The following is an 11,054-nucleotide window of genomic DNA, read 5'->3' as shown; positions in this document are numbered from 1 at the left end:
ATAATTTTTCACATTTGATTGAATATTTTGAAAAACATAAATGAAAACTCGTTAGATTTTCAGTTTGAATGTTTCCATATCATTCCACTAAATGCACAATATCACGCAGGAAGTAGAATTCTTGCAAAAATGTTAGGGGTCGCTCGTAATTCATTGAAAAAAGAGAAGCTGTTTCAATCTTTTGTTTTTGAAAACAAGAAGCACATGTTTATTAGGGCTTTATTATTTTCAAGTTTAACAAAATACCACACATATTAACAAATAATGTACCGCCTCTATAAGTGGTGTTTTAGTGTGCGACATGTCGTTCGGACCTGGAGGAGGTTACATGTCAATGATATGAAGGAGTCTTTATGGGAAATTGTTTTTATTTCAGATGAATAATTTTTTTCTTCAAAAAATATATGTCCCTAATATACATCGAACATAGAAATAAATATATAAAATGTCGTATGGAATTTGACACTAACACTACACCCCACTTCAGTCAGCTGGGTATTGCTGCTACCTTTTCTTGTTCTACCATGGGTATAAGTAAAGAGGTAGATCTAGATGAAAACAAATTATAGAACCCTGGTTTTTCCTGAATTCCTAAAACGTCAAAATTACTAAACATAAAGGCAACAAGTGGGTTTGTTTACAATACATTTTTTGAGCATTTTATAAAAAGCGCGAAAAATGAATGAAGTGTCAAAGTTTCTCCACATAATCGAATTGTGGATATGACGAAATGATTGTTTCAATGCAAAGCTGAAGAATTTCCTCCATACAAATGTTCTGAAAACAATTTTAAAAATCATTGAATTATTATATTATGCTATTGCTTTTAAAATTGTTTGACATATTTTTCAAACAGCACACACACATACACAGATTGTGTATATAATTTTGAAGTTTTAGGAATACTTGAAAGAAAAAATTTAAACTGGCAGACAGCTTTAGCTAACCTTTTTAATTAAACCATGATTACGACATTCGATTCGATCGAGTATTTGCTCGTGAATGAAAAAATCGAACTATGAAAACCTGGGGCCTAATTACAACATTCGATTCGATCGAGTATTTGCTCGTGAAAAAGATTTCGACACGATAAAAAAAACGGAATGATGAGATTCGATCGAATTCGTTGATCGAATGTTTCGAGAGTAACCGGTAATCAAACTATGAAAACCTATGGGTACTATAGGGAATCACCCTTATTACGGTTGGCGTTGTCGTATCCAAAATTGCTAGCTGACGTGTCGTAACGTCTAATTGGTATTATGTATGTTTTTGAACAAAAATGCAAAAATTTCAATTTTTAAAGAATTCTTTTTGTAACAAACATAATTAGAATTATTAGTAGATCATTTTAAACTTTTAATTCAGAAGAAAAACTAACCCTATAGTTTTTACAATCAAAATAAGTGTTTGGCGTAGACGTTTTTGTGGTGGTTGGCGTAGTCGTTGTCGTAGGGATATTTTTTGGTACCACGTAACATTTACGACAACGACAATTTTTTTCTCATACAAAATTTAAAAAATATATATTTTTTAATTGTAAAACTATTTGTTTGAAATCATCTTTTGTTGTTGTTGTTGTAGCAGCTAGAAACCTACATATAAGCATAGGTTTTTTGCTGGGTTGGCAGCCGCTGGCCGAAACACAATGGTTTCGGGTCAATCCGGTACGAAAGAACCCGCTGCCGTGGGATTGTATCATCTCATCTCATCATCTTTTGAGCAAGAACTAAGAAATTTACATTGCATCAATCGTTATATGAGGACTCTAACAGATTTTCAATAGAAAGTTTGTCATCTGATAAAGACACGAAATTTATCTTATGCAAATGAATCAAAGTAGTAATATTTGTATTTATTATAGTTATTTTCCAATATATTTTAATAATCATTGCCAAAAAATTGTTTTGAAATTAATTTGTTTTTATTTTTATATGCTGTCGTTTACAAAATCGGTCACGACTCTTTCCTCGTATTTCAACGCCATACGTAATACCAATTTGTCGTGTTACGCCATACGTAATACCGATTTGTCGTATCAAAAAAAATAAATGTTGTATTTAAACCAAGAAATGCGTTCTGGGAATTACAAATGTATTTCTTTCGATTTTTTAAGGATATAAAATGCTATAAAAGACAAAAAATGTCGTTGTATATAATTTTTCATCATATAAAAATGTATCTTACGACTACGCCAACGTCTACGCCTACGACAACGTCTACGTCACTTGAACGTCTACGACTACGCCAACCGTAATAAGGGTGAATATTATGAAGGTAGATGTAAAAAAAAGTTGTTTTTTTGAAAGCAAGAACCAAAAAGCAAGATTATGAATGAAAAATGTAAATATTTGTAGAATTTGTTGAACAATACATTGAATAATAATTTCGGAATGAAGTTATGCTAAGAAAATAAGAAAATTATTAATTCTTGCAAAATCTTTTTGACATTGTTGTAACGGATTGCTAATACATCTACCTTAATAATCCTCTCTCAAAATAAATGAGAGAGAGTTTGGTGGGTATTTTGCATTAGCCTCTCTGAGAGAATATTTACTTTGGTAAACAACGGGGGATGAAATGTTTAAAATATACTTCACTTATAAAATAATGGCTATTAATATTAAATATTTTTTTCTGTTTTGCAGAAATGCTTATTTTTCAACTTATTTTTTAACGACTGCAAAAATAATTTTTGGTTAATGATTGCTTGCATTTTAATTCTAAATTTATCACAATTTCTAAAAACGACTGCAAATTACTTTTCCCAATTTCTCTTGTTATGCTGTCTAAAAAATGCTGCCAATTGTTTACTAACAAAGTTTTTTCTTCTATAAAACGACAACAAACAAAAATTTTTACATTTTAAACAAAAAGATAATAAGAAATCTTTCATTTTATTTGTTTTCGATAAGTAATTTGGCCTCGAGAAATTACTCGCAAATTTATGCTCAATTACTCGATAACGAATGTTGTCATCCCAACTTTGAGTACTCAGTAGTGGGATTCTGTAACTCATTTTTGCTGTTATCGATAATTGTCGGTAAAATTAAAATGCTTATAATTCCGATAATTATCGAAATTTTTCGGTAAGTTAACGATGAATAAAAAGTAGTCGCTAGCCTCTACCGACACAAACAGTGGTGCCAACTTTTCTTTATGTTTTTGGTCATAATTTTGCGATTTAATTTTACCGATTTTTGTCGGTAATTGCAAAAATGAGTTACAGAATCCCACTACAGGTCGAAACAACTCGATATCGAATCACATAATTCGGCCCCTGTGTTCTTCAAAGAACATTTAAAAAGTAGAAGGTAACAAATGTGTTTAATGTAAATATTTACTGAAATTGTTGAATAATACTTTGGGTAATAATTTCGGAATAAAGTTGTGCTAGAAAAATGTACGAAATGATTTATTTTTGTAAAACTTTGTGGCATTGTTGTAACAAATTGCTAATGCAGAATTGTTAGAAACATTTTTGGTTGGCGCAATTTTTATAAGAAATGAACATAAAATAATAAAATGGATCCATCTGTGTTATTCTTGTTATCTTCTTCTGACGAAGAAGATGACAACATTAATTTAATTCGTAAACAAATTCGTTCACACAGTGAACCTTTATCTTTACCGGAAACTGCGTAAGTGTTTTAAAGTATAAATCATAAATTGATCAATTTAAAATGTATATTATATTTCTTCGCAGATTTCTACAGAGATTCAGGCTGACAAAAGAGGCTTTCCGTTATGTACTTTCTTGTTTGGAATTTTCGTGCCAAAGTTCAAAATCTGTCCCCCCAATTTTGCAGTTGGCATCAACGTTGTCCCTTTTGGGAAGTGGAGGTTTCCAATATACTGTAGGGAATGATTTCCTTTTAGGTCTGTGTCAGAGTGTTACATCAAAAATTGTTAAACATGTTGTAAATGAAATGGAGCGAAAACTATGCCCACAACATATACGATTTTCTCCAGAGCAATCTACTATATGTAAGGAATCATTTTATACCAAATATGGAAATTTTTTTATTCTTACTTTGTTCAGAAATCTTCACATTTATTAACTAATTTATCTGTTTTTTGCATAAACGAAAGCAAGATTCAATTTGCACATTACTTTTCTTGCATTTTCTTTCCTTTTGCTTGTTTACGATTGGTAATGTAGCAACGAGAAATGTCTCGCAGAAAATTGATCGATAACTCGATAATTTTACTCGATACCGAATGTTATCATACCAACTTTGGGTACTCGGTCCGAAAAAACTCGATATCGACTCACATAATTAGGCCCCTGGCTAAGGCAACGTAAATACATTTTTGGTGTCTATGTCGTACAAATCGCAAGTTCTGTTTTATATTTGGCATAAAATGTATTGAAGTATAAGAATAGGGTTTCGAAAATCTTGTTATGCCAGGACATATCGGAAATTACGAGAAAAAATAGATAATTAAGGGCGAAAATTTCCCCGAAAAAAATGCATTTCTTCAATAGGTTACCCCACGTTCTTTCTTGGCAAATTTACTTTAACTCTTTTGACATTTAGGCATTAATGTAGGACCGTTTGGTAAAGAAATATAATTTTCTACAAATAAAAATCATTGTTTTTGCAATTTTATCAATCATAACCCTCATGATAGTAAGCGTAAAATTTCAGTCGCACGGAGACGGTATAAAGACTTCTACAGTTTAATTGTTCCTCATAATTTCTCACAGTTTTCGACATAAAATGATTTTTGAAACCCTATTCTAAAACTTCAACACATTTTGTGCCAATTATAAGACAGAAATTGCGATTTTTACGACGTAGAAACCAAAACATGTCTTTGCGTTGCCTTAACCCGGATTACGTTTCGTTGCATTTCTGAACGCTGACAACATTTATTTTCATATAAGACCTTGAATATTATTGCAGAAGGACTGTTATTAGCTATTTCCGTGCAAAATTCGTGAAAAATTTTCCATACTTAATCGTTTCTTCGACATCTTTCTTAAGTATTTCGGATGATCGTCCGACTTTTTATTCATGCAAAATGTTTAATTAAATTATCTTTATTTTTACATTTTTCTACAGCAGAGGCACTCTAAAAGAAGAAAACAACAAAAATTTGTGGTATTTTGCTTTAAAAATCCTTAAATACCACAAATATATAGTGCTTCTAGGTGTACGAATACGAACTTTGCCACCCACACAGACGCCATCTTTACCTAAATGACGGAATAAATTAAGAATTTATTTTCTTATTTTTAAATCTTTCTTCGTTATGGTAATCCCTATCAATTGTATCATATTTGCATATAAAATATGGAATTAATAACGATTTTATTCATTTTTGAAGTTTGTACGAATATGAACTTTGCATACTGTATAAGGAAAAATATTCACCCTTATTACGGTTGGGGCGTATGCCTTCAAATATCGTAGGCGTAGTCGTAGTTTACATTTTCAATATGATGAGAAATTATATACTACGAACATTTTTTTATTTTATAGCATCATAGGTCCATAAAATCTCGAAAGAAACACATTCATAATTCCCTGGACGGATTTCTTGAGTTATAAATAACATTTTTTTTGATACCACAAATCGGTATCACCTATGGCGTTGGAATACGAGAAAAGAGTCGTGACCGATTTTTTTTAACGACTGGATATAAAAATAAATCAATTCCACAAAAAAAAAAATTGGCAATGATTAATGAAATATATTGAAAAATAACTAAAATAATTAAACATTTTACTTCTTTTATTTGGGTGACGTAGGGGATGGAAGATACCATGCAACGGTCTTGGCCGGTTTTAACATGGCAAAGCCCAGGATTTGCCTTGGTCCCTCTTTCATCCCAAGTGGACACTGACCTCCCCGTGGTGTCACCTGGGGAGCTGCCTTTAACACCCGTTAAAGGTAGTGAGCTAACATGTGCCGCGCGTTCACCCATGAGAACGTTAAAAACTTGGGTTTGGGCGTCCCCTAGAAAAAACAGCCTACTATGAAAAAACGAAAGAAAAGAAAAACAAACCCCACTAAAGTTGACGAACCCCGCAAACGGTTTAAGGACCATGATCTGCGAATCTGCTCCTGGAATGTTCGCACCCTTTACAGAGAAGGTGCAGTCTTCGCATTGGCAGACGTACTTGAAAAATACAAGGCCGATATTACTGCCATACAGGAAATACGATGGATTGGGAAATGCGTCACAACAACACCTTAATGTGACGCACTGTATTATAGCTGGCATGACGTAAAGCGTGAGTTTGGTTGTGGATTCGTAGTTAGTCGGAGACTAAAACATCTGGTATCCAGCTTCACCCCAGTGAATGAAAGACTTGCTGCAATTCGAATAAAAGCTAAATTCTTCAACATCAGCTTTATTTGCGCTCATGCTCCCACTGAAGAAAAGGACGAACAGACCAAAGATATAAGCTCTGTTCCAGAACTAAAAAGTTTTTACAATTTTTACCACTTTTACACATTTTGCGTTCCCGTACACAAAATTTATATGAAAATCGTTTACGACGTTTACAACTTTTACGACTTTTACCACTTTAGAAAGTACGGGAACAGGCTAATATTTTACGAGCGTTTAGAAGAAACATATGACCGTTGCCCTGCACATGACATTAAAATCATTCTAGGCAATTTTAATGCCAAAATTGGAAAGGAGAATATCTTTGGCCCAACAGTCGGGAAATTCAGTCTCCACAGTGAAACATCTGACAATGGTATGAGGCGGATAGACTTTGCAGCTGCAAAAAACATGGTAGTTAGCAGTACCAGATTTAATCATCTCGATATTCATAAGGGCACCTGACTGTCTCCAGATCAGAAAACAAGAAATCAAATTGATCATGTTGTGATAGATGGAAGACATTCATCCAGCGTGTTGGATGTACGATCGTTCCTAGGCGCAAACATTGATTCGGACCACTACCTTGTTGCAGCAAAGGTACGCACCTGCTTAAACGTAGCAAACAAAGTTCGAACAGACACAACACGAAAGTTAGACATCGGTAAGGTGCAATCACAACAGATAGCCACAGCATATTCCACTCAACTAGCCCAATTGCTTAATCAAAGCACTCCTCATCCCGATAACATATCAGCGGAATGGCAAAGCATTGCCCACTCCATGCAAAAAGCCGCAAAATCCATACTTGGATATCAGAGACCTCCACCAAGGAATCCATGGTATGATCAGGAGTTTCGTGCTGCCACCGAAGAGACAAATGCGGCATATAGGGCTACTTTACATTCCGTAGCAACGCGTAGCGCAGGAGAGAAATACAGGGAGAAAAGGAGAGAGGAGAAACGTCTTTTCGGCAGAAAAAAGAGAGACATGGAAAAGCGGGAGTGTGAAAAAACCGAGATGTACAGGAGCCAGAATGAAGTCCGAAAATTCTACCTAAGAGTCAAGCATCAAACTGATGGCTTTGGTACAGGCACATCCTCCTGTAGAGACCAGCAAGGTAATTTGGTAACTGATACAGATAGTGTACTCAGGATATGGAAAGAACATTTTTCAAATCTGTTGGTATCCAATAGCAGCGAAGACGACGAAGATACCACAGTCCCAATCCCAGAAGATGGTATTGAATGTATACCGCCCAGCCAAGATGAGGTAAGGACAGCAATAAATCGGCTGAAGAATAATAAGGCAGCAGGGGCCGATGGCTTACCAGCCGAGCTGTTCAAAACCGGAGGCGACACGCTGATAAGGTGTATTCATCAGCTAGTTGGCACCATCTGGCAGGAAGAACAATTACCCGACGATTGGAACCTGAGTATCCTGTGCCCCGTCCACAAGAAGGGAGATAAGACTGTATGCTCTAACTATAGGTATATGCTCTAACTATAGGTATATTGTGCGAACGACTAAAGCCAATGGTCAACGAGATAATTGGACCATACCAATGCGGCTTTAGACCTGGCAAGTCCACCATTGACCAGATATTTACTCTGCGGCAAATCCTGGAGAAGACCCAAGAGATGCAGATCGACACCTACCACATTTTTGTCGATTATAAAGCAGCCTTCGACAGCCCGCTGCGTTCAAAGGTATTCCAAGCCATTTCTGAATTTGGTATCCCCGCAAAGCTCATCCGGCTTTGTAAAATGACTTTAACTGACACGAGGTCCTCAGTTAAAATAGGAAAGAACCTCTCCGAAGAGTTTGGTACCAAAAGAGGTTTCAGACAAGGAGACAGCCTTTCGTGTGATCTCTTTAACATCCTGCTGGAAAAGGTTATACGAGAGGCAAACGTCAAAAGAAGTGGCACAATCTACACCAATAGTCACATGTTACTTGCTTATGCTGATGATATAGACATCATGGGCCGATCAGTAAAAGAAGTAACTGATACCTTTATAAAGGTCGAAGGAGAATCTGCTAAAGTGGGTCTGGCGGTAAACGGTGAGAAGACCAAGTTGATGGTGTCAACGCGCAATGCGTCCATTGAGCTCGGACCGACTGTGGAAGTTGGTTCCTATAATATTGAGGTAGTAAAAGACTTCGTCTACCTCGGCACCTCCGTAAACACAACAAACGACATCAGTTGTGAAATAAAAAGAAGAATTGTGTTGGCCAACATATGCTAATTTGGTTTAAGTAAGCAGTTTAAAAACAAAGCCACATCTCGTCAAACAAAAATAACGCTCTACAAAACACTGATACTACCCGTGTTGATGTATGGCTCTGAAGCCTGGGTACTTGCGCAAGCAGACATGGCAGTGCTTGGTGTGTTTGAGAGAAAAATTCTTCGAAAGATCTACGGACCAATCTGCGTTGACGGTGTATATAGACGTCGCATGAACCACGAGCTGTATCTGCTATCGAGATGCAGCGATTGCGTTGGCCAGGCCATATTATAAGAATGAACGATGATGAACCCGCTAAAAAGGCGTATAAATACGGACCGCTTGGCGGTGCACGCAGAATTAGCAGGCCAAGGAATAGATGGCGCAAACAAGTGGATGATGAGATGAAAAGGCGCTGTATTCCAGAGTGCGAAGCAACAAATAGAGAGGAATGGAGATCTTTTCTTAGTTCGGCCTATGGAACAAATGTTTTGTAATCGGCCTGCTAAGTAAGTAAGTACTTCTTTTATTTATTGTCGTATGACAAATTTCGTGTTTTTATCAGATGACAAACTTTCTATTGAAAATCTGTTAGAATCCTCGTATAACAATTCAAGCCTGTTCAAAAGATGATTTCGAACGAATTATTTTACAATTAAAAAAAAAATATATATATATATATATATATATATATATATATATATATATATATATATATATATATTTTTTTTTTTTTTAATTTTGTATGCGAAAAAATTGTGCTGCCGTAAATGTTTCGTAGGCTACGTTCATGTTCAAAAGATGATTGCGAACGAATTATTTTACAATTAAAAAAATATACAAATTTTTTAATTTTGTATGAGAAAAAGATTGTCGTTGTCGTAAATTTTTCGTGATACCATAAAATAACCCTAAGACAACGACTACGCCAACGACTACAAAAACCTCTACGCCAAACAATTATTTTGATTGTAAAAACTGTAGGTTGGTTTTTCTTCTGGATTAAAAGTTTAAACATGATCTACTAACAATTCTATTAATTTTTTTACCAAAAGAATTCTTTAACATTTGATATTTTAGCTTTTAAGGACGAATATATTCATAATACCAATAAGTCGTTTCGACACGTCAACTTGCAGTTTTGTATACGACTACGCTAACCGTAATAAGGCTGATTTAAAAATGCCTTATATGTTTTTATAAATAAATAAAAGTATAAATTGTTAAAAGTATTCCATATACATATATTCGTAGATGTTTAAATATTTACTAAAATTATATTTATTTTAGGGGAAAATCAACAAATATTAAAAAAAAATTAAGCAATATTGCTGGGATACTGCATAATTATTAATAAAAACTTATCCGTGGTATTACATGCCCACATCAATTCATGAAGTACTTATCCATGGTTTTCTCATTGTTGAATGGGCACCACTGCCCATCGGTCACCTTTCCGAAGAAGCCCAGGAGTCCAGGAACAAATATATTAAGAAATATCAGGAACACTTTTCTCGAAAATCTTCTAGGATATATATAATGAATTGGTTACTTGTATACTCGGATCCTCTCATTTCAAGTCTAAGTTCAGACCCTCCAAAAAGAAACAATAACCTATCCTCAGCTGCTATTAAACATTATCTACTAACGTCATTGGGAATGCTGATCTAGTAACAGTAAATCCCAATATAGATTTTGAATCATCAGACGAGTACGAGTCTGACAGCGAATAGTATTGACTTATTGTGTGTATTTTGATAATAAACGAATCAGTTACATATAATATATGTATTAGATGTGTCCGTTTCGACTTATTTTTAATTATTATAATAATTTATAATTTTTAAATGATCAAAAATAATATGGAATCAAATTTGAATATTTAGTTGTAGAGATTAAAAAAATTGTTTTCTGCACTATTTAATACCATATCTTGGTACCTCTTTCCTTACGCAAATTTCGTTTCATTGGGGACAACGAAATTGAGCGGAGAACCTTTTTGTTTTTGACGCCATTCTTCTAAAATAATCTTTTGTATGACAATTTTGCCAAAACTCACATGACGTACAACCTAACCCCTAAAATGTTTTTTTAATTATGTATATTTCTGCAGTTTAGGTAAGACATAGAGTTTTGGTGTATTGTACAACCTATAGTAACATTTTATGGCGAACAAATTTGATACGATCACATTTTATAGGTGAATGGACCAAAAATACTACTCTATTGACCAACTGAGGGTTGAATAATATGAAAAATGAAACCAGCGGCCTGAAAAACATAAGAACCCAAGGTTAGGTCAAAATCTATTATTTTTGGGGGTTTGGCCAGGTTTTTCGTAAAATTCTACACTGTGCAATACCACAAAAAGTAGCATCGGTATAATTTTCCAAAGAGTCTTCGAACATATCCTAAATTGCACTTAAACAAAAATGTTGAACTTTGGTGGCGAAGGTACCATAGGAGAAGACCTATATGGACCA

This window comes from Musca autumnalis, unplaced genomic scaffold, assembly GCF_047663935.1.
Source record: "Musca autumnalis isolate F117 unplaced genomic scaffold, ASM4766393v1 scaffold_1, whole genome shotgun sequence".
Taxonomy (NCBI): Eukaryota; Metazoa; Arthropoda; class Insecta; order Diptera; family Muscidae; genus Musca; species Musca autumnalis.
Note: the sequence above shows the minus strand (reverse complement) of the source record.